Raw genomic sequence first — 23,630 nt, 5'->3', positions numbered from 1 at the left:
GCAGTACGCTGGATAAAAATATTGCAGGCATAGTCCAGTGAATTTTCAAGGCCATCACTATTTCAAAAAGCGCATAAAAAAAATGCATTCTATTGCAATTTAGTTGTTAAAAAGGCATGTGAGGTGAGGGAGAGGGCTCTTTCTATAGCGCTCTGTTCGGCATTTAAACTGACCCAGATGTCCGGAGTTCCTAAGTTGGTACCCGCTATCATACCTCTTTGGCAGCAGATGCTTTAGAACTGATGAAGGGAGAGTTTTGGCAAAAGATTGGCACAACTGGTTGAGACATCTTTAAACTTGAGCTTTAAAGTTTGTTCTATTTTGGCTTGGGAAGTTAAGGGATGCTTCATGAAACCATGTGAAACTGGTAGCATGCAAGGTTGGGGGAAAAGAACTTTTTCAGGTTTGGCAAAAATTCAAAACGGCTGACCTGCCAAAACTTGAAAAGAAATCTGAAGTTTAGTTATCCGAAAATATATTTTATTGGTTTTCAAGAGGCTTGATATTTTTAAAAGTATTTTTGAATATTTTAGCATTTAGCATTTTTTTGATAGGGAGCTTATTTTGTGTGGAGCACCCATTCTCCGAATGGAGCTCCCAAAAATGCATTAGGTAAAAATAGTGATAGCGCCCTCTCGGGTTCCTTGTCTTGTAATGTGGCTCATTCGCGTTGTCTCGATCTGGATCCGTGAAGGGGGAAAACATGTAGTGTTAACATTTCATCAGGAAAGTTAAAATTTTATCAGGAAAGTGTAATGCCGTTGTTCAACTAGAGTCCAGAAAAGAAGTTAAATTCATGAAAAACCCCTACTGACATTTTTTGACAAGCCGTCAACATTTTTTAGTCTGCGAAGCAGACCGTTCCATTAAGTAAAATGTAGGGGGGTGTCCATTTGACAAAACAGGGAGTGGTAGTACCAAATTAATCCTGAAAAGTCAATTTCCCAAAACAACACTATTAATAAGACAATATCTATAAGTTTTTATTGAATTTATAGCAATTAATAATACATATTGTTCATTACAGATTTGATTTTAAAAGACTAATATTGTGGCAACCCCTATTTGTTGAGCTAGAATACTCGTATGGTACGTATGGTACACAATAATGCTCTGAGCTCTTATGTGCGTAACGTTATGGCATGGGTTATGTGGTGTGTTTAGTTAGTTTTTTTTAGTGCGGTATTAGGACGACTTTGGTTAAAAACGAAAGGTTTCATGGAGGCTACATGTAGGTGTAGTAATTGGACCTGCCTAGCTAGGAATAACTCTCGCCAAGAATTCAATGGTTGTGAAATATAACGTATTGTAAGTATCATTTTATCTCATTCTGTTGTTTTTTTTGTTTTGAGAGAGTGTGGCAGTTCTTCTCGAAAGTTGAGATGGCTGGATCCCGGACACCGAATTCGAAAACAATGTTTTCTTGGGTTTGCTGGTGGTGTGACCATGGGCCTCGGACGTCCTTAGGACGGCTTGCTTTTGTGGCATTGATGAGGGAGGGTGAGGCACTTCGATGTTTGTTTGTTGCCGTAGGCTGTTCACTTCTCGTTGTTTACCAGGAAGATGATTGTGTTCTTGTGCTGAGAATTAAAGTGAGCTTTTAAACTAAAAAGTTAGAAAGCTAAAATACAATTATTATTGTTAAATTTTGCCTCTGCTACTGGACTGCTACTTGCTAAAAAAAAAATGCTAGGGTGTTAAACTTTATTTGTTTTTTTCTTACAAACTGTTTACTGTTTTGCATGATTTCAGTTTCTGCAATGGTTAATATTTTGTCGTGCTATTATTAAATTATGAAGTACCTCCATGGGAAGTATCATAGAAGTCCTTGCTCTAACTATCATGTGTCACTATCATTGTCTTTTTTTTAAACTTGAGATTCAAATCGGGTGTTGCTTGTTTTTGAACAATAAGCCGATTCACTATTACAACTGCACATGTCCGTTACTGCTGACAACGCAATTTGTTTATCTCCCGTGACCTTTTGACAATATTCCGCTAAATGTTGTAAGGTCAAAATGAGTGAGGGTGAGTGAAGCCCGGTGAATGCGCAACAATCGGTGCGCGCTCCCTTTCCCTTTGTGACGCCTTGGAACTAGCTTAGCATGGAGCAGGAAACCGGGCTGGAGGGTCCCATCTGCTAAATCGTAGCTAGCTGCAATAGTTGTCTTTAGCTCTTGGTCACCCTTATTAGACGTAGCTAGGACACCAATGATCGGAGCAATGGTGAGAGGATTTTATCACAACAACTACAACCCCCCTCCCACCTGACCCCAATCATCAGCCACTTTACAATGTTTAAACCTCTTTTAAAATTTGGAACAAATTATGACTCCATGGCATAGGTGTCTCAGTTAGTTTCTTTATTTATGACCGTATCAGGTTTCTGCCTAGTATTTCTTTACATACGAAAACAAAATATTATTCAAAGAATTACTCAAAATTTTTGGCTTTGGATAAAAACAATTAACTGGTATTAAGATGCAATTTTACATTTCTTGGAAAATCTTTGAAAGGAAAATGTTGCATGTTTTTTTACCAAATTTGGAAAATGTGTGGTGGCCGGAAACAGAGAAAATTCTGCCAGTGGTGGTTGGAGAATCCTGAATTCTGCTACCAACCACTGCTTTGAAAAGGAACATTTTGAATTTTTTTTACCAAATTTGGAAAATGTGTGGTGGTTGGAAACAGAGAAAATTCTGCCAGTGGTGTTTGAAGAATCAGGAATTCTGCTACCAACAACTGTGGGCAGAATCCTGCATTACAAATTATGCACATCTCAGGTAGTGGAAAATAAAATGCAGTTCACCAGTCAATTGGCAACTGCCCTCTTTCATAAAATTTCATTCAAATGTACTGGGGTCAGATTTAGTCAATCCCCCAATTCAGTAAAAAAAAAATCATTGTTGCTCAATAATCCCACCAACTGCCCCAATAGATGCAATAGCTAAAACTTCAAAAACCGCACAATCGATACAAAAAAACAAAACCACGGAAGAAATCAGAGAATTTTATAAAGGGAAAGCAAAACTCTCGTGGCCTAAGTATCTGGAAGCTTGAACCAAATTGAAATGCTATCTAAACATAGGGATTGACACCTGAATGAAAGGCTGAGGCTGGGGTTGAATAAGGAGTAAATAAACCCATAAATAGAGACCTGGGTTGAGCACCCCAAAATCCCCGCTGGCCTCGTGAATGGGCTGCTTTCACACTCTGTATTTGTCACCCCCTGGCCTATCAAAACATTCAACTTATAAAATCCAGCCTTTTTAGAGTGCTTTTGGGAGTCGCAGTCTGTTAGGATAACTTCGCTTGGCTAGCGCCTTTCTTACGCAAACAGTCAATGAATATATGAACCACCACCCCTGAACTTAAGAACTGCTGTCCCGAATATAATTCCATTCACCCTTAATCAGAGGACTATCTTTTTGGAGAAAACACCCAGCTGTTTGTGGTGTAGAAATTCTACAATGAAATTAAAGCCACGTTGACTTTTACACCTGTAAATTTCAACATCAGATTGTTCACTTGTATTCAATAAAGAAAATGCAATGACTGTAGCTAATATAATTTGATCAGACAAGTTTGTTGAAAGTAATGTCCTACAAAATAATCTCGAGGTCATAAAAGCCTGATGTTTGCTGGAAGGGACTTTACCTCGTGGCTGCACGTTCCTAGAAGTGCATCAAGAAACTCATTTTAAACTTTGATGTTTAAGCGTTTTTTAAATTAAAACTAAAGTTGCATCATGGTCCAAGTGTCGTGGTTATATATATTTTTACCATGCTTTTTCTCTTCTGAGTATTACCCATAAAACGAAGAGATTTAATTCTTCTCTTACCGTTTTGCTCAAATGAAACGGGGTCAATGATAAAACCATGTTCTCCATTTTGATTCAAGTCTCTTCTCATTTTGGTTCTGGGGTGGATCTCACGAAGAGTTTAGACTTGTCTTACCTCGAGTAAGAACGAGTTACTCGTCCTGACTTAGGAAGCAATATCTCCTAGGACTAGTCCTAAGTTAGGACTTGTCCTTACCCTTTATGAAATCAACCCAGGGCTGGTCTTGTAAACAAAATCCCAGTCCAGTAAAGATTCTGAGCTACAAGTCTTGCCGTCTTGTGGATTTTCCCACAAATTGGAGCCCTGTTGACGTCTTGAGATAATCATCATTAGTTAAGAAATTTATGTAAAGCTCCCTCATCCTCGCAAACCTTTTAGAAACTCAAGTTTCTTGTACTGACTCGTTGAGACATCTTAGCTTGAGCACCCTTATGGCAGACTCCGGTTTAAGCAAATCCTTTTTTCGTTACATTTAGCCTATTAAGTGGATTTCTTTTAAAAGTACAAAGTTACACACATGTTTTATTCATGCTTAACTGGGGCTTCATTCCACCTTTTGGAGTACAGACGCCAGAAAACAACCACGGTACCCACAGTAATTGTCGTGGTGCTCTGTGCTTTTGCTTTGGTGCCCTCTGCAAAGTTCCAATACAAGCTTAAATTTTCCCAATAGAGGGGCCCCTTTTCAGATGAAAATTGCTGTGCCCCTTCAAAGGCAAAGTTCAAGGCCAAAGAGTACAGTATGACTTTCCTAATCCCTGTAAAAATGTACATTAATCCTACAGTGCTAAAAAAAACCGATTTTTTTTAAATCAAGAATTTGAATTAAAACTCTTAAATTTTTTTAAATGAGTACTTGGGGTCCTTCAATATTGTAACATTTTACAAACTTTGTTTTTTATTTTTTAAGTATTTTGAACTTACATGTACTCCAACATCAAAACTGCGGTTTACAAATCAGGTATTAGCATACTGTGTGGTTTTTATCTACCTACGGTTTGTAAATCATTGCCAAATGTTGAAAACCAATTTCCTGACAACAGTTTATTTCTAAATCAAAAATATCCACAAACACTGTTTATAATTTGAACTTTTATTAATTTATAACTAAAACAGCAACTACCTCTTATATCCTTTATTCCTGCAAATTTTGGATACATTTTTTTCATTTTATGGATGTGGAAATTGGCTAGTGTCCTCAATCGTAAAAAAAAGTATAATGCAATTCTGCAGAGTAAACACCACATCACACTTTGGTGCCATTAGAACAGGGCAATGTCCAGAAACGGTACCCGCAAATACCACATCAAAAAAGCCAATAAATTTCTTAATGATGCTCCTGTACACCGGAATAAATACACACTTTATTATTGCAAGTTTGAGCTACATGTAGCAGTTGTTTATGAATTTCAAAACTGTTTCAAAGTCCAATGGCTCCGAACTTCGATCGTTACCGGGAAACCGCGGACGACTTGAACAATGCTCATTCTGTCCACTCTTACTATAACTGACAGAAAATGTATGCAAATTCTGGTATCCCAGAATATTTTTCTTTGAGTAAACTCAGCCAGTCCATGGCCAGTCATTGAAGGAATGGGTAACTGATAAAGATCATAAGTACATGGGGGTGAACAAGCTGCCGTGTTTGATTATGGTATCGAGGTGAAGAGTTTTGTTTGAATAATTTGCAACTGGTTTCAAATATCGGCCATCTTTTTCTTTTTTTGTTTTTTTTAATTTTATTTCGGCAGTGGGTTTTTCCTGTTCTCATTGCCCTGGTTAATAACTGATTTTTTGGGGGTCAGTCAACAAATCTGTTTTTCAGAAATGCATTTAAACAAAACAGATACTTCAGTCTGATTCAAATTTCATTCTGTTCATTGACCATGTCAATGTCTGTTGGGCTATTGTTCACATTTGCTTCTTATATTAAAAAAAAGAAGAAATCATTTGGTTTTCTCTTTTACCCTATGGTTGATGAACTGCTTGAGACGCGAAAGAACGAACGCTGCAGCTTTTACCACCCGATATCTGGTCAATAGACACATCCCATGAAATATGTAAATAGCGTGTGCGCACTTACATTTTGGTTGGCAAAATGAGGGAACATTGCGCTGTTTTGTACACAGCTAATGGCTGCAAGACGCAGACGCGTTTGCGTGCTGCTTAATGCACAACTCTATAGCGTTTGCCAACCAATAGGGTCTGTACGCATGCGTGAATGTAATTAGCATACTTCATGGGAAGGGTGGGTCCATTATTTCTTGATTGGTTTTAAACTCTATGTATCCAGAATTTATTCACACACCAGCGTGCCAACAAACTTAACTCATAAACCAAACAGTATACTACAAAAAATATTTTTATTTCAAGAAAAAGGAACGCCTATTTTCCTCTTTAAATTTCAAGAATACCTTCATGTGAACTCTTTCAGTAAAGTCAAAACTTTTACAATTTTTCTGAAATGTCAATATGTAAAACAAAATAAACTAATTGTTTCATGCCTTGATTTGCCTCAATTTTCTTGCAATTGATACTTCTGCAGGCTTTGAACTTCGCTCTTGATGGGGCACAGAGATATTCCTCTGATAAGAAAAATTACTTTGAATGGAGCCTTGTAAAGGGCACCACAGCAAAAACACAGGGCACCACAGCAAAAGCACACAGGGCACACCACAGCAATTGCTGTGACTGTCTTGGGTTATGTCAAGGCTAGCCTTAAGTCAAGGCACAGCGGCACCCCAAGATGTCAAGCACGACCCAAGATATCACGCACGAAAACAGACCAAGGCCTGCCTGCCTCTGTATGATTTTCGTTAAAGAAAAGATAGAGTGGTCTTGCTTTCCATCAAGAATGGATATCCAGTTACAGTTATCTTTATTAAATACATGTACGCATATTTACTTTTGACAAAATCCTTTTTAATTCCATTGTCGTCAGGAATGATGATAGGGATAACAAGTCTGATCCGTATGAATATGAATCAGATTATGTTGGTGACCCAGAGTCTGGGGCATAAAACTGATTACACTCCATGAAATGTCACTGCAGTGTCTCAACATTAATATCCAAATCATACATTCTAGCTTAAAGACACTGGATACTATTGGTAATTGTCAAAGACCAGTCTTTTCACTTGCTGTATCTCAACATGTTATGCATAAAATAACAAACCTGTGAAAATTTGAGCTCAATCGGTCATCAAAGTTGGGAGTTGCGCGCTTTCAGATGCTTGATTTTGAGACCTAAAATTCTAAATCTGAGGTCTCGAAATCAAATTCGATGAAAATAACTTCCGATGAAAATAACTACGTCAGTTCAGAGGGAGCCGTTTCTCACAATGTTTTTATACTATCAACCTCTCCCCATTACTCGTTACCAAGTGAGGTTTTGTGCTAATAATTATTTGGAGTAATTATCAATAGTGTCCACTGTCTTTAACCCCTTTACACACTGTATAATCTCATGCAGGTCAGCAGTCTTGAGAAAGTATAGTTGTGAGAGAGAGCCATTGCGGCAAACACTTATCGACTTGTCCACAAGCTTAGTAGTACCAGGGCCCAATTTCATAGAGCTGTTTTAAAAGCCGAAAATATTGCTTAACTTTTTTCTGCTAAGCACATCTGAGCAGGAGACCACTTACAATTTGTACATTGATGTAAAAGGAGAGCTGGTAACCTTATCCTGTTAAGCATAATTTTGTTGTGTTAGCAGCTTTTTATGCTTAGCAGCTCTATGAAGTTGGGTCCTTGCCTGCTAGTTCATTACCGCCCTCTAATAGTTTGCCAATTTGGTTTCTAGTAGAAATCTTTTATTTTATTTTAATGCGAAAGCTTCTGAGTGTTACTCGTAAACACCTTGACAACAACATTGCTAATCATATTAGACTATATGATAAGCTGCAATAGAATGTTATTGTCTTCTTATTTCCTGTGCATTGACACTGCTTGGATCAATAATCCTGAAATGGCATAACAATGAGTCAAGGTTGCTAATAAACTACGCTTGACTTACCACTCGACATCATCATCGTCATATGCATGGGGTGAGCTGCACTTTTTTAATCATATGTCAAAAATGTTGGACATTTCCAACAACGAGCGTAGATTGAGCAATTTGAATAAAACCATTCAAACATTGACTATGCACTGCTTCAAAACGGTTCATAGATCTTCACCGCCGTTTTTTCTTTAAAACTATCGGTGCCTGACCGAGAATAATCCGACTTCCGAGACTGGGTTGATTTTTACAGTGAGTGAAAAGTGTACAATAACTACAATTTTGATGGTTTGTTGCACTGACGATTTTGGTTTTGGTTTGTCCTGGTCATGGGTAAGACTTTGTTGAATGCTTTGTGTACATTATTATTTAACTCTCCTGAAGTGTCACACACTCTCACAAAGAGTTAATTTCCCCTTTTTTCCCGAATCATGTCAGTTACAATCGACTTTTTGTCGAAATGATCTGCACTCGTCCATAAGTTCACGAGAATGTACTCAACAACATACACATGTACTAAATACATACAGTATTTACTGCCCCCAAGTCACTTAAAAAACTTCCTGCTCTTTTTGCTGATACATTACTGTGAATGATATCCCTTTATAATAAATGTTTCCTGAAGAAAATCATGTCCTTTTGTAAATTTTGTTTTGGAGTTTTCCAATATAGAACAACATGAAAACACACATCCCTGGTAGGTCTGGTGCTTCATTCTTGAAAGGGCAAGGGCACCAAGGCACTTCTTTCTTTGTCAAGGGCACCTGTATAAAGAAATATACATTTTATATTGGAAAATTCCAAGGGGCACCAAGGCAATGACCAGGGGCATGGAGGCAATCGTCTCTGTTGCCTTTAATAAGCATCAGTGACTCGTTGAATCAGGCCTTCTCTTAGCCTCGCAATCAAGGCTGGAAGCTGTAAAGGAGAAAGTTTAGTAGAAGTACGTAAGAGAAAAAAATGGTCCAGAAGTTTAAAAACATTGTGATAACTTGAAAAAAATCGTAACTCTATAATTGAGAGACTTCAATATTCATTGCCCTAATGGATTGTATTGGTCTCAAACTGTTTAAAATGAGAACAATTTGTCTGGCCTTGGTGTCTCTCAACTCAACCGCATTATACCAGCTTTTTATGATGATTATTATTGTTATCAACATCGCCAGTAATTCATAAAAAAACTTTCAATTGGGACGTATCAGCATGAGGTTACTTACAGCATCAATACAGTCTGATTTTGCATCGCCTTTATTGTGTACACCCAGCAGTAGACATTTAATGACCTACAAAAGTGCATTATATAAAGCCTAATAGTTCATACAGAGCAGGACATGTATTTTTACGCTCTTGGGGTGACCCTTTTGATTATGATTTTGATTTACACATGATTTCAATCAGATTGACGTAGAATGTCATGACATGTCGCAATCAGATTTCATAAAAAACATCAGCAAAATACATTTTGCTTTTGTCTGGTTCCCGGTAGTTTTTGCTCGCAAATAATTTGCTGGAAAATTTGTATGCATAGCAGCATTCTCTCGACAGTGGTCCGCTGGCAAAATGCTCCTTGAGGTACCTTAGGGACCTGTCAAGATTCTCCTTAAGTGGTCCAGCTGGCCTGTCCAATGTTGAAAAGCATCCCTATTTAAATATGAAATATGGACTTGTGAAAAAGCTGGTGTACATTTTACTACTGAAATCAAAAGCTACAAGGAAGGGAAGGGCCCAGTTTAATTTTGACTTAGCGGAGCACTTACAGATTTTGCTTCCAGTCTTTCCAGTCTAAGGTACCAGCTAATAATGTATACGATGTCACCTGACCAATTATATTTGTGACTGGTATTTTGCTCATTTTCGCTTAGCAAACAGGCCTTGAATTTTGTTCTTGAAGGGGCATAGCAATTTTCCTCTGGCCTTGAAGGGGCACTTCTATAACTTGGGAAATTTTAAATGTGTTTGTTACTTTGCAAAGAAGGGCACCTCAGTTAAACCACAGGGCACCACGGCAAATGCCTACAATGAATTGTTTAGCATTTTTTTTCTGCTTGAAGCAGCTCTATGAAATTATGCCCTGGTCGTGTTGCTGTTTTATACCCCAAAAAAAGAGTTCAGGACAAACAAACACTGCGTGGTGGTTTGGAACCTTCTCACATGTACAAAGGTACATTCAAACAGCATACATTATAATTATTGTTGACTGCGTTTGCATTCATACCCCTCTACCCACCACAGTGTACAAAATGTAGAAGGTCTACGTCTTTTGTACGCAACCATAAGCTGTAACCTTCAGAGTGTAGTTTCTATGCACAACGTAATGGGTGGGTACTGAATGCTTTTGAGGTTCCACATAGACTACACGAAATACATCATGAGAGGGATTATAGCCTGAATGGTCCATGCCACTAAGATCAATAACGCAGTCAAAGAAAAGACACTTAATCTCTCTGCGTGCTCCCAGACTGCGTTTTTGTTGTCCCAGGTCGTAGAAGCTTTCGAATAACTGTCAGACACTTGTCTTACTGTGATGTCTGAGCTAATTATAATTCACAAAATGGCTGATTAAATTGACCGTACATGGATAAGTCGTTTCTTCACAACATAAAAGTGTTTGTGGTACCCTCTTGAAACGAGGACTCGAGAGTCAGTACCTGAGAGGAAAATTCAAAACGTCTCGGGTGAGATGTAGAAAGGGGAAATTTTTGGTCGAGCAGTAGTCTGGACGGTAAGTTGATTCAATATTTGTTTATGGTGCCCCATCTTTGCTGTGTGAAAAGTCAAATCTTTGTTTCTTTCAAGAAGCACGTACGGCATACATGAGTTGTGTACTTTGGGTTATGGTATTGTTCAACAGGTGGGCCTTGATGATGTCAAGAAGGGAATAGTTAGTTGTGTGTCAATTTGATGGAAGTGTCCAAGTGTGGACTTTTATCTATGAGAGAGTTTTGACTTTTTTGTTTCTCAGTCCAGTCAAAGTTGACCATGCATGGTGAGAGAGAATCTTAGTCCATCCATGAAGGTTGATCCATCCATAACCTTTTTGGAAATGGTCTCGTACACCATAGACCTTTTTTATGGTGCGGCCATCTTGTTTTTTCTCCCATTCAACTTAATGTAACCAAACAGAGGCTGGAAGGATAAATAGTCTGGTCCTTTTTTGTACAATGAATATCAACATCCCTTACTGCTGTTGGAAACAAGGTACATGACCAAGATGGTGGCAGCTTGATAATGGTCTATAGGAGTGCACTGTTTGGTTTACCCTGTGTGAATATTGTGTAGTTCTAATAAAAATGTACAGTTACAGCATTATTAGCATTTTTGAGATTTGGTGGACACTATTAATTAGGAGGGCACTGTTTGGTTTGTTTGTATACAGAAAATTTACCCAAACCTTTAGTGGTGCCATAGTCTTGTGACTGCCATTTCTGAAAAGGGTTTATTGAATCATTTAATGCCACCAGACATTTTTAGAATTAAGTGGTATGGTTGGTCAGGGCTCTTAAGCTGTTAAGCAGGAAATATTACTACGTAATTTCACGCTCATTTAAGCAATGAATTATGGCTGCCATATCTCAAAATGACTTTTTGAATCATTGGGTGCCACCAGAAATTTTGATAAAAAGTGGTGTGGTTGTTTGGGGCTCATAAGCGGTTTAGCAGGAAATATTACTTGGTACATTTTGTTTTCAATTAAGCAATGCCTTACCAGAGCACCAGTCTTAACAGTGTAAATGATGTGGTATTGTGGCTGGTAACATGTTTCGCTGAGCAAGATGTTTGTGAGTTAATTTGTGCTCTTTATTAAAAACATCTTTGAAATTTGGGTTCAGGATGGAGTTCTGAAGAAGCAAGCAACATTTTCTTCGTGAAAGACTTCAGTTTCAATCACTGAATTCAAGACTGTCTGAAATATTTATCAAGAATTTTGTAAACACTTAAAATGTTCAAGATTGCACAGAGGGCTTTTGAACATTGAAACAAACGACAAAAAAAACAAGTGAAAAACATTTTGAGGAGTACCTTGTTTTGATTCAGCGTGCTTAGGCCACACTTAATAAATATTGATCCAGAATACTCTTAGTTTTGAAAAATCCTGGGGAGAAACATGCTTTACTCTGTTTGAGCATGAGATATTATGTAGTGGATCAATGGTCTTTTCGATGGAGGACCGTGATGCATAGTCTTGTTGGTAAACGACGTCCACATTAATTGGCGAGCATGGTGTACATGATAGTCACCCCGCCCTCAACTCACCAGACCACCATCAACCTCAAAACTGGCGACAGATCATGACTAGTGTCTAGAGTAGGCTAGTCTAGAGAAGCCAATGTTGTTCAATCCAGGCTTTGATGTAGCAAGGAGGTAAGACCTTAATGCCACTCAGCGATAGGGAGATTCAAATTTCACTCACAGATACTGAGACCTAAGATCCAACTCGGGGACACCAAAATTCCAATCCTATTTGATGATAAGTGGTTGCTTTTATGAATACCATGTTTACACTCAATCCAGAAAGTAGGATTGAGATACGACATTTTTATCGCGACCACAGATCAAGATCTTGCGTTGTGTTACACCAGTGCTTGATCCAGCTCTGATCCCGTTTTTTGAACACAGCAGTCACAAAAAACAAAACAAGAAAACACCCTGCCATTCTTGGCAAAACCGTAAATGACCACATTGAATTGCCATGTCTGATCCACCTTTGCGTTTACACTTGTTCCTGGAGTCCACTTTGGTTCTTACATTGCACGGTTCTTGTCTCTTCAAAAGTTGGATTAAAAATACTTGTAAGATCTTCTTGAACCGGGTCTAATCCTGCTTTTTTGCATTTGCACTAGTTGTTATTAATCCACATTGCCAGATGCCACTCTGAATCCCCATGGCCTTAACATCATAAAACCTAATGTTTGCTGACGTTAACTCCCCAATGCAATACAACAAGTTTTTTTTTCTGGTTGATGGTGACTGGTGCTTCACACTTACCCTGTATAATAACTTTCTTAAAGAAAAAACGCTGCCTGAAAAATCTTAAAACTTATTCCCTAGAGTCTTACTGATTGTATTACATCTTGAAAGTCTTGAAAGGCCGCCATTTTCAAATAATATAAGAACCTCTCAAGCACTCTCCTCTTTAACTCATCATGTTTAAAAAAAATGATTCCGAGGAGGTTCTTAAGTGGTATCTGCCTCAATAAGGATTCACACCTGGGGTCTTTGAAGATCTTAAGACTCACCGCCCCGGCCCGAGTGCTTTTGTTGATGAGTGGACGATGAATAGAGAGCGAGTGTTTGTTGTTTCTCATCCGAGGAGGATGACTCAAAGAAGATGCACTTCAAAGATGTCGATGGAGGGGTTTTTAAACTCCTCGTCGAGACTGGAGAGGCGAGAAGCTTTTGATCCCCTTCAATGTGAATTTCTCTAAGTGGCTGTTTTGAGGGTTTGGGAGAGAGGTACGTGAAGTGAGGGGGGGGGGGGGGTCTGTTGTCAACTGGTTAATTCACCTGTCACTAAGAATTGAAATGATGGGATATCATTCAATTTGTTTCCGTGTAACAAAAGAACGAGATGTCAAACCAATTCAAATCAAACTTTTTAAAGCTGCCTTCGTTGAAATAATTGTTGCTTTACGATTTTGTGAACAGGTTTGTCTTTCTAGTTAATTGGTTGAACGCCATAGTATTAATTCCGGCAGAAGTAATTTAACCAAGGACACTTTATAATGATAATTTGTGATTTATTGAGGTTTTGAATTTCTCAATTAGGTTGTCAGGAGGTTGTTCAATAGTTTCTGAAAACTTAAGTTTCTGATACTACAGACCAGAAAATTCAAAGATTGTGTAAAGTACCCTACATAACTTTGTGAAATATAAATATTGAAGTATTGTATTTTTCCCTCTTAGAAAACTTACCCCCTTTCACAAGGTTTCAAGTCTGTAAGTGTACCTTTCCCAAAGTTCTTCTGGGGTGAAGTTCAATGATTCAAACCCAAGTCTTATCAAGACTCGTGGCTTCTTTAACCACAAGGAGGTCTCTCTAAAATAACATTACCAGAATAATAAGGGTATTTATTTGACATTCTTGACCTTGTCAATGACCCCGTGTCAGGAAATCATAATTTTGTTCCGAAGTTGACTTTGCCTTGATGCTCTCTTATTAATCCCCAAGCCACAAACCGTCATTTTTTTTAAAAGACAGCTTGTCAGCAGACTCATAGACTGCCCATAAAAAAATACATCGCAGGAGACTTTAATAAAATAAATTGCAGTTTGGAAATTATTTGTTGTGTTTGTCAGTCACCAGTGTACATATATACATGTAGAATAACAGGTGTTTTTTTAAAAACAAAATTTCTTATCTTTTTTATAATTGATAATTGCTTGATACGTTAAAATGGAAAACAAACAAAAATTAAAAATTATCACCATTTCTTATTATTTGCTTTATGTCTGCCTGTGAAAAGAGGCTCACAGTGTTATTTTTTAACTTATCCATTGAGGAAGGAATTTACTTTGTGGAAAGTTTCAAGTTTATTCAGGGTTTCAGCCGATTTCGCCTTTGTTGACTTCTTTTTGTGGCTTGAAACTTAAAAAACTTCACTAAGTTTTGTCTGGCACATGCAGTATCATGCTTCATTTGTTGAAAGCCAAGGGCACCACGGCATTTTCTCCTCAGTAAAGGGCACCCTATGAGGAATCTGTAAATTTCTATTGGAGCATTTCAAGGGCACCAAGGCAATGACCAGGGGCATGGAGGCAATCGCCTCAGTGCCTCCATGAAGTTTCAGACTTAGTTTCTGAAGTTTCAGAAGTATTCCTTCAGTCGTATTGTTCCTTTCTGTGTTATGTCTCCCTGAATATTGGAGTGGCCTGCAGAAATCATGCTCATTCTATAAAATGTAGGACTACGTCAGGTCGTTTTTGTCTGTCGCTCTAGGGACTACAGGTACAAGTCTGGCTTCTGTGTACGACTGTTTATCATGACCTCTGAACCTCAAACTCTGCAGTTATGCTGTAAATGAGGTGCTCATTATTCAACTTCTCATGTTAGTGTTGGTAAAGATAGGTTAGCCTTGTCAGACTATGTTTCCGTGTTAATTGATGAACCTCAGAGTCAAAGACCAGACCAGTGTCATGAAGCTATAGTTTATTCACATCATAACGACAAGTAAATGACACCTATACAGCATAATGTGTGTGGGGGTCGAGGGATTGATCTTGGTTCAAACACAATAAGGAAGTTGGACTGAAGAATTCAGAACTTTTCAGCATTGTAAACAGTGTTATTTATTACTTTTAATAAAACTTGAGCATCCTTAAAGGAAACAGGGCCTTGGATCGGTCGGGTTGGTCTTTGAAAAGCGTTTGTAACCGTTTGTTATAAAATGCATGATTAGAAAGATATTTTAAAAGTAGAATATAATGATCCACACAAGTATGGCTCGAAATTGCGTGGTTTTCCTTTTACCTTGTCGACTAACACGGTCGGCCAATTATGGGAGTCAAATTTCATAAATGGCCGACCGTATTAGTTCGCAAAGCAAAAAGAAACCATGCAATTTCGAGTCATACTTTTTGGATCATTATATTCTACTTTTAAAATATCTTTCCAACCATGCATTTTTATATAAAATTGTTTTTATTACTTTCCCTTCACATTTAGATTGTTTTGTAAGAAGAGGTGAAGTTGCAAACATAGGGAAGAAAGGTACATCCCATTGTATTGATCAAACATTAAGATTTATGTGTGGTGATGATGTAGAGACTAGAGAGGGTGTAAACTTCTCAAATGCCACATCCTGATAGCAATATTCTTGGGGCTTCATCTCCAGACCAAGAGGCTTCTGTCGAAACAATTCAAACAATCTAAAACTAATGTAAAATTTTACTGTTATTATCCAATCACACCGGAGGTTGTGGAAAGCATTTCATACACAAGAATGCTAATTCTATTACAAGTTTTTTTCTTCAAACCAAAAGCACTTAATGCATGTTCGGAAGACAGACGAAGGGAAACATGTCAACTCTCCTGAGTTTTTCACTCATTGCATACAGCATTTCTCTCCAGTGACTGAGCGTGACAAGGGGTCAGTAACCCCCAACCCAAAGTAGAAAAGCTCTAAATGGATTAACTATAGTGCGAGGTCCGTAATTAACAGACTTGTAGTTCATTGTCGATTGTCGAACCCAAAAAAAAGAACGATTGATGGTTCGGAAAATACCCATTGACAGATTGAATTCCCTGTCAAAGAATCAAGGAGACTTTTTGTTGATTTTTTTATTGTCCAGTATGTTTTATGTACATTGTTCATACATAAGGCCTTTTTTCTCGACTTGTGTGTGTACACGCTCATGTCCAGAGGCGCTGGTAACTTTTGTTGAATATAAATTTTAAAAGTTTGGACGTTTTTTCTTCAATTGCTGGGGAAATTACAGGCTTTGATAAGAGTGGCTCACTTAAGTGTACACCGCCGGGTTTGCCCTTTTACGTTTTCAGTGACTGTTAGCTTGTCATTTCACTAGTATGTCAGTTTTTTTCTACTCGTCCATATTTCATATTTTAAACAAAACTTCTTTTCAAAACTGAACTAGCCAGCGGGACCTTTTGGAAACAATTTTGACTGGTCCTTGAGTGTTTTAACTAGCATTTGAACCACTGTTAAGGGAGAATACTGAGCTAGACTACCAATGGTTTGCACATTGATCATAGCCACAGTTAAATAAAAATGCTTTTATAATCTGAACTAGCCAGCTGGACCCTAGGGAGAGATTTTTCACTGGTCCTCTAGTATTTTAACTGGTAGTTGGCCAGCGGACCACTATAAAAGGCAGTGAACATTATTGGTAATTACTCAAAATAATTATTGACATAAAACCTTTCTTGGTGGTGAGTAATGGGGAGAGGTTGGTGGTATAAAACATTGTAACGGCTCCCTCCGAAGTGGAGTAGTTTTTGAGAAAGAGATAATTTTCCATGAATTTGATTTCGAGACCTCAGATTTAGAACTTGAGGTCTCGAAATCAAGCATCTGAAAGCACACAACCCGTGTGACCAACCATGGTGTTTTTTCTTTCATTATTATCTCGCAACTTCGATGACCGATTGAGCTCAAATTTTCACAGGTTTGTTATTTTATGCATATGTTGAGATACACCCAGTGAGAAGACTGGTCTTTGACAATTACCAATAGTGTCCACTGCCTTTAAGGGAGAACACTGAGCTTATTTTGGTCAATGTTTGTTTGGTCTAATTCTTCAGAGAACAAGACAAATGTAAGTAACATTTTATTTTATTTAAAGCAGGCATGGTACATGAATGTACCCTCTTGTTTATACTGCGAATGATTTAAAAGTAAATTGTTCTACATTTACAGTAAATGTCGAACAATTAACTTGTAAATCATTTTAAAAATGCGGTGTAGTAAATTTTACTGTACACAGCATTTTGAACACACACATCTGTGGGAAAAAACCTCTTCAAAGAACTCTTCAATGAAACCAAATTTTACTACTGTTTACCACCGACTCTACACGAACCGTTCTACTTTGTGTCAACTTCTCTCCCCTGTGATCTTAAACTTGAGTAAGACTTTGTTACCGAAATGGCTGGTCAACTGAAAGGACAACTCCCTCGGTCCCTTGGTCTCGCACCTGAGGTTCCCCCGGGCCATGTTCATAACATGAGAGGTCAGTGAACAGAGCGCTAAGTATAACGGCTTTGTCCACTCTCGCCCCGATAGAAAACCATCGGCCATTCAAGAATTAAAGACCTAAGAAAAATGATTATTCAATATTGCTAAGTGACCCTCTGGACTTGGATGCTAAGAATAATTGGAGATTTCCTTGGGGGGAATTTGCGGTCAGGTTTGAAGCTCTTTTATTGCTTCATAGTGCTGCAATCTTTTGATAGTAAGTTGTCTTTGGACACCATTCAATCATTTCCTCATTTAATCTTGAGTCTTGACAGCCCCCCCCCCCAAAGAAAAATAATAATAATAGTTGTAGTGAAAAAAATTATGACAGTTTGGCTTTCAAATATTTTAATCGGTAGATACGTAAGTGGTAACTCTTTAGGCGATGAAAAGTTAAAATTGCCTTGTGAAGATTGGATTTTGTTTTATTTTACCCCAATTTTAAATGTCCAAACTGAGATTGTTATGTTAATTTCAACTATTGTTAAATAGTTTGTTGTTACTTTTAAATATTCTAACCGGTAGGTACGTTAGTGCCTACCCTGTTGGCTATGAAAAGCTAAAATTTCCCCCGAAGGATTGGTAAAAACTTTTTATTTTACCCCCATTTGAAATGTCCGAATCGAGAGTGTTATCTTAATTTCAACTATTGTTACATTTGTTTGTTGTTATTTTAGTGGAAATCTAAAGCCCCAATCTTGAATTGGAGGATTTAAAACGCCACAAAAACATTCCTCTGAACTGCGCGAAAATGTCCATCAATGCGATAAATATATTGCAAGGCAGCACCTTTGTGTGACAGGTCACCTCAGGCCCAATCATCATTATGGCCAAATTGCTCCTATTGTCCCTTTTCACACCTATCCAGGGCCGACTTTGTCTCCCCTTTGATTTCCCGAGGACACCTCATGAAGTGGACGCTAGTGAACTACTTATCAAACTGAATGAATATTAAATAAGAAGTCTATAAAAAAATCTTTGCTCACAGTAAGTTGAGGCTGTCATCTTTTAAGTTGTTTAGTCCTGCTGTGACTTTTTGTTCGAACTTCTCCTGAGGTCATTTCAAGCTATGAAAGCATTGCTAAAGGGATGACACCCAGTACCAATTACCCTTTGAATGTATTATAAACCCGTTACGATGTCGTCAACTTTTTAGCTGAAAATTGAAGTTTTGGAATAGTGTGTTTGAAAGGCGTGTCCCCTTGCCAGCCAACATGCCTCTCAACAAAAGAAGAATTAATTAACTCCTCCATAAATCAATCTCGCACCTGTACCTTTAAGAAGAGACAGAGTCTGCGACTTCTGAGGGACCAGTTGGAGCTGTTAGACCACATGAGACGGGTGGACAATCCTCCAAGGTTGCGATTTGAAGAAGTCCTGCCAGGAGGGGACAATCCTCCAAGGTCGCTGTCTGAAGGAGTCCTGCCAGGCATCTTCATTGTCCCTCTTAAACCCTCCTCCTTGAGGCGTTCTATTTTTCCCTCGTCTTGCCCCACAAAGTCCTCCCATCTACCCATTGTGCCTTAATAGGCTATCCCCACATCCAATTAGCACTCATATACACCAGGGATTGGCTTTCTGCGTTTTCAACGTCTCCATGAAAACAGCCAAACAGCTACATTCCTCCTGGCTGTTCAAATGGTCCCCAGTGAAGTGCTGGAAGAAAAGTATAATAAATTGCCTTCTTTTTTTATTAGCTGATATCTAGTGTCTGGAGCCATAATTAGTTATAATTGGGTGGAATCCCGTTTTGGAGGGGCAGGGAAAGGGTTGAGGTTGAAGTGGGTGCATTCTCTCTATTTGTTCCCTCTAGGATTGCTTTTCTACCAGGAGTCTACCTAGAGATGTAGCTTTGGTTTTGGAATGTGGATAAACACCTAGGGATTAAAACTATAAGGGGGGCCACTGTTGCACATTCTTTGTGTGACTGTGAGCTGCTCAGATTTGTGCTGTCTTGTACCATAGAGAAAGGACTCTTGCTCTGTGATTCTCTCTCTCTGTGCCTGTACAGTGTATACATAGTTCCCAAAATGCCAACAGGGAAAGGAATTCTAGTACTAAACTTGTCAACATTTCTTTTAATAATTGTAAATTAGAGAACTTTCTTTTTCTTTTTGGGGGAACTTTAAGGTGAGTCACTGCTTTGAAGATGTTCTTGTTTGTCTCCATCTGGTAAAATGTTGGTTTGAGCTTATTAAACTGTGGTTTGTTTATCAGTCATTGTTCAAATGCCAACAACCGGGTTTTAATGGAGGTGAGAAAAGTAAATATTTGACGAGGATTCAAACCTCTGAATGAAATTTTTTATTTTATTTTTTTTTTGTGATTGAGCTTCGAGGGTGGTGGTGTTGGGGTGGGGGAGGAATTGAACAATGTGTACTCTGATTGGAACGGCACCAAACCTTGGCAGGCCTGGTATTCCATCTTTGAGAGGGCATGGCCATTTTAATTTTGCATAGGGTGCTTCCAGCAAAAGAAAACTAACGGGGCCAGCTGGCTAGTCACTGAAAAGGTTAGGTTAAACCCAGGTAGTTATGGTTTTAACATTGCTTGTTCCAAGAAGTGATGAAGGTTGGACGCATTTTGTGGTTACGTCTTGCGTTTCTCCACACCTCCTCAGAAGCTCCCACTCCCAGTCTTGGATAAAGTTCTAGTCCAGTTGATCTTTCTGCACTTGAAGGGCTTTAAATTAACACTGGATTGTAGGCCGGAGGCAAGAACATTTAGCATTGGACCAATAAAATCAAGACTGGACAAGCCTAGTGGTCTTGTGTTTTTCAATTGACTATAACAGTTATTAACATTACAGGCATATAGGATTTGAGGCATTGCATGGTGAGGTATCAATGTATATTTATTTGGTTTGCAATAACACCATGTGTGTATCTATTTGCCAGGTAGAGTTTGTTCTTAGAGAACTGTCTTGCTTTATTCTACTGCCACGGAGTAGATAATCGGAGGTTCGGGAGGCTTCTCAGTTCTGAAAAGACTTTTCCTGCTTTTTAACTATTACCAGGGTGGATGTAATAGGAAATAGACTGGAATACTACTTTAGCTTATAGGATCGTAATTAACTGTACTGCCGCGGAATCAGTTCTGAATTGGTCTCAACATTTCGACTAGCTTGCTCTAGTCATCGTCAGGAGACATTACAGGCACCAAGACAAATGAGATAGTAGGTCTTCTCTTGGTGCTTGTTCAACGCAATTAGAATCTGGTGAACAAATCCGTAACGATGTTGAGCAAGAAGCCCTGCAGTCTTATGGATCCCCCCACTCACCTAAATTCAAGCCCTGACTTGATGTTGACCACAATCAAAATGTGTAAAAAGTTTCCATACTTGGAAACAGCAGTGAAGAGAAACCCGCACAATGTACTTCATCCACATAACATTACTGTTGGCCATTTATAAATACATGTGAAGTTTTATAAGGTGCCCTTTTCTTTATTATTTCCAGTCTACCTGTCTCCATGCAATACACCTGTGAGTTATTGTCTCTGGGAAATTCCATTTATCATCAGGGATGTTCAATAATCAAATACTATTTAACTAAAATATTAGACAGTTTACCCTTCTTTGTTTAATCAATATTATGTAAAAACTTCTGAAAATAAAATGACAACCCATTCAATCTGCTACCCATCATTTTTCAATTTCTGATCCCCCCTACTGCAGAATGGATTCACCCATTCGACAATCCTCTCTTCTTTTCAGCTTTACTTGTGTGACAAGTCAACACAGAGCCGCCTGACGCACAATACGAGAGGAACAACAATAAGCCAGCCTCGGCTAAACTAGACCCACCTGACTCACTGCTGAAGTATCAACCCCTCGTCAATACTTCAGTTGACTCTGGGAGCATCTGAGCGAACATTCTGCCGAGGACAGTCCTGTCTAATGGCCCTGGAATTACTACAGATACTGGGATAATTTAACTTGCACAATAGAGCAGTTGAAAACGTGTACATCTTTGACACTAAACACGAATCTGAAGGGATATGTGTATTTATAAACTGCAGTAGGATCAACGTTTGTTTTGTTGGCCGTTCATCGTTGGGATAGTGTTGATAGTCACTGATTGGGAAACAACTGTAGATTTGGAACCTTATACGTTGATGTGACATTACTGTTGGGATCTTCTACAATTGACTGGTATACTTCATACTGATTTTAATTGGTAAGTACTTTATACTCTAAGCAGTTCTCTGTTCACCTTATTTGCGTTGAGTTTTTGAAATACTGTTCAATTGCTGCTGTTTTCATGCAGCAACCACTTTTTACCTTTTGCACCATTGGGAAAACGGTGAACGATTTCCCTTGTATAGCAGAGCAAAACTCTCAGCAAAATGTCTCAGTTGCTTCTCAAAAATCATCATTTGCTACCCAATGTTTGCATTCATTGTGTGCAAAATTTTTCAGTCAAAATAATTTGCGATGCAAAATCGGTCCCCGGAAGACATCCACAGAGGAGCTTTATTATTGGAGCAACTGTCATGAGATTTTTGTGGATACCGAGTTTGTGAAGTTGTCATTATGTTATTGTTATTTTGCTCTACTCCCAGCGAGACTTCTAAATTAGAAGTTTGATTTGTTGATCTTTATTTAATTATTTGTCTGCAGTTAGGTTATTCTTGACCTTGGATAATCAAATGATTCTTCTTCCTTGCTGGTATTCTTGGAAGGATCATACTGGATGAGCAATTACCATAATTGCTGTGTCCTTCGGATGAGACATTAATCCATAGATACCATGTACAAGGTTTAGTAGCGCTCGCTCATAAAACTTAAAAGAACCCAAAACACTTAGAGTGGATGTTTCTGGTTCACATAGCAAGCATCCTTGTTAACAGGTTTATATAGACTTGCATGCTACAATGGTTTAAAAGTACACTCATTTCAATGAGATATTTCCAACTGGGATAAAGAATATTAATTTGGGTCTTAATCTTTGGAGTATACAGTGCTTACATACATCGGTGTAAGGGTTAAACAAAAACTAGTAATTGTGTGCTCATCATGGAAAAGCTGATTTAGTAAGTACCAAAATTCTGGGAGATGCAAAAGGCTTTAATTCTAAATCTCACTTTGGTACGACTGGAATTTTATTCTTTAAGGTGGGCAATGTTACTCTTGATGAGTAAAAGGAGACTTCTATAGGAACACGAGATGTGGAGTAAGAAGTATTGATAAAAGATTCAAGTTTTGCCTGATTTCATTGAGCTGCTTTAAGTCAAGCACAAAGTAGTGCTCAACAAGATTTGGTTATTATGAACAAAATGGCAGGAAATTTGTTAAAAAATGTAAATATGCTCAGTTAGTAGCAGGCTTGACTCCACTTACTACAGGCCGTGAACTACACAAAGGTAGGCTTACTCTGTTGCCTTGGTCATGGCCTTGGTGACCCTTCAAAAGTTTCTCTTGTAGATTGTCTCATAGATTTTCCAAAGGAAGTGCGATGCAACTTGCAAAATGAAAATGGCCTTGCCCTCTCAAAGATGAAACTCAAGGCCTGCTCTTATACTTTACTGACTATATTTACTAATACTACATGTATATAAGGGCTCGTAACTTTTTTGGAAGCACTTGTGGGGTTTTCTTGCAAAACCTGTTGATGGCCTGCCCAGTGTTGTAAAATCGGTGCCATGTGTAGAGTTGTTGTTCAAGGGAAATCGTTGATTCATCGGTTGCCATTTTTGCACTTGTCAAACTTCACCGTACAGGTACAGATGTGTACGAGTGCACTGAAAAAATCAACTCAATACAACACTGCTTCAGGGTTGAGAGATTTATGACTTTTAATATACTTTTGTCATGGATCAATGAATTTATCCATTGTGAGTTTTCTCTTTTTTTGCCGCGGACGGAAACTCCAGAGAATTGAAAGAGCGGCTTCTATTAAAATCGAAGATTAATATCAAAGTGGCGATGGGCGCTTGCTGGAGACAGCAGATAACGCCCCTGAGTTTTATTACAAATGTTGCCTTCACGGGCCATTGGCAGAACACCTCATGTGATAACTGCCTGCCGGCAGGCAGTCTCGGACTTTTGTGACTGAAGATTAAGTTTTTAATCTAGTGGGAGTGTTTGGGAAGTTA

General features: G+C 38.4%; 1 protein-coding gene across 3 annotated transcripts in view; it reads left to right on the top strand.

Annotated features, from left to right (window-relative positions):
* The first annotated feature begins 1,150 nt into the window (after positions 1-1,150).
* The window catches only part of LOC139948707 (ly6/PLAUR domain-containing protein 6-like), a 68,834-nt gene continuing 46,354 nt past the window's right edge, over positions 1,151-23,630 (top strand). The window contains exons 1-2 of one of the 3 annotated variants that reach the window (XM_071946968.1): positions 1,151-1,308; positions 21,250-21,712. The gene's annotated coding sequence lies outside the window, so the exon portion shown is untranslated. Of the gene's footprint in view, positions 1,309-10,479; positions 10,565-21,210; positions 21,713-23,630 lie in introns of those variants that run through there. The other 2 variants (XM_071946969.1, XM_071946970.1) reach the window with 2 other exon arrangements.

This window comes from Asterias amurensis, chromosome 16 (genome assembly GCF_032118995.1).
Source record: "Asterias amurensis chromosome 16, ASM3211899v1".
Lineage (NCBI taxonomy): Eukaryota > Metazoa > Echinodermata > Asteroidea > Forcipulatida > Asteriidae > Asterias > Asterias amurensis.
Note: the sequence above shows the minus strand (reverse complement) of the source record. Positions and strands in the feature narration are given on the sequence as shown.